We start from the raw sequence: 1817 nt of genomic DNA, 5'->3' as shown, positions 1-1817 counted from the left end.
TGTTTCGTGCTGTTCGTATTATTCAGTTGCTGTGTATGAATTAATTAATTGATGTGCTTTATTTTTTCAGTTTCAAAGCAATATAAATATACATATGTTATTATATTTTTTCTTTGTAATTATACATACTTATTTTATATGAGTTATAGTATGTGAATTATATACTGGATTTTATTATTTACAATATTTTATTATATATATATATATATATATGTATATATTAATTTTGATGTTTAGTATAAATATACGCTTCCAACATGTATCCGCTTCCTAAATATTTTCAAAAATGTGTTTCCGCGCTTCCTAACGCTTCTACTTCCGCGCTTCCTAACGCTTCTACTTCCGCGCTTCCTAACGCTTCCGCTTCCACTTCCACGTACCCGCTTCTGTTTCCATGTAACATAGATTACAAGGTAGAATATTAGCCCACCTAGGATTCCAGCTAGGAAAGTCACTTCATACCCTTGCGCCACGTGTCCCGAGCATGAAACTCAGTGTGTCATTAACTCTGGTGTGGGCTTGGACTGTGTAATCGGGTCTCTGGGCCTAATCCTGAAGAATCTATGCATTGGCGTTCGTTAGTCATCTTCTCTGACTCCTTCGCGGCCAGGAGCTCAAGCCTCGCCGCTTCGAAGGATGGATGGCCAACGATATCGCTCCCGGCGGTCAGCTAACCACCACCGCCGACGTCGAGAATCTTCATGGCTTCCCTGAAGGCATCCTCGGCATCGACATCATCGACAAGTCCCGGAAGCAATCAGAGAGGTTCGGCACCGAGATCTTCACGGAGAAGGTCACCAAGTTCGATTTCTCCTCGAGGCCGTTCAAGCTCTTCACCGATTCGAGAACTGTGCTCGCCGACGCCGTCATCATCCCCACCGGAGCTGTTGCGAAACGTCTGAGCTTCGCCGGATCTGGCAAAGGCGCTGATGGTTTCTGGAACGGAGGGATCTCGGCATGTGCTGTATGCGACGGCGCCACTCCGATCTTCAGGAACAAGCCTCTGGTGGTTATCGGCGGCGGAGACTCGGCGATGGAGGAGGCGAGATACGTTCAGGGCGTCGAAGATCATGCAGCAGAGAAATGCGTGCTTGGTGGTTTGAAGGTGAAGAACGTTGTTACTGGTGATGTTTCGGATTTGAAAGTGTCTTTGCGATTGGTCATGAGCCGGCAACGAAGTTCTTGGATGGGCAGCTTGAGCTTGATGAGGATGGGTATGTGGTGACCAAGCCTGGTACCACTAAGACGAGCGTGGTTTGTGTGTTCGCTGCTGGAGACGTGCGAGACAAGAGCTATAGGTAGGCCATTACAGCTGCAGGAACTGGTTTGTTTTCCACATCTCTATTTACGTTTATAGAAAGGTAGATAATAGAGTATCTGATATTTGATTGTTGCTTAATTACATAGTGGTTTAAAAAAACTCTTTTTAGCTTTTTGAAAGTCATTAGCTTTTATTGATGGAACCATTTCATCTGCTTAATGTGTTTTGCGTTGTTTACCATTTCATTTGTGAGACCATTTTAAGTGGTTTCATGAGTAGTTTGTTGAAGTGAACAATTTTTAAAAATATGTATGATTGTTCTGTTCAAAGTGAGTTGGGTTTTTGAAGTCATTAGCTTTTTATGGTGGAACCCATTCATGTTCTCAAAGTTTGTGGCTTTGTATATCTTTTGGTTGAGACATGATTTGTGTTTGCTACAGAATGTTCATGTGGTGTGTGGTTAAAGTCAAAGTGCCTGCTTTTGTCTGTATATTATTTGATTAACTTAAGTAAGTAGTTTGAGACATGATTTGTATTTGCTCTATAATGGTAATGT

At 42.4% G+C, this 1817-nt stretch overlaps 1 pseudogene; it reads left to right on the top strand.

Moving 5' to 3' along the window:
* Window positions 1-547: 547 nt before the first annotated feature.
* On the top strand, window positions 548-1611 carry LOC125583930 (annotated as a pseudogene).
* Window positions 1612-1817: the final 206 nt, after the last annotated feature.

This window comes from Brassica napus, chromosome C3 (assembly GCF_020379485.1).
Source record: "Brassica napus cultivar Da-Ae chromosome C3, Da-Ae, whole genome shotgun sequence".
NCBI lineage: Eukaryota > Viridiplantae > Streptophyta > Magnoliopsida > Brassicales > Brassicaceae > Brassica > Brassica napus.
Note: the sequence above shows the minus strand (reverse complement) of the source record. Positions and strands in the feature narration are given on the sequence as shown.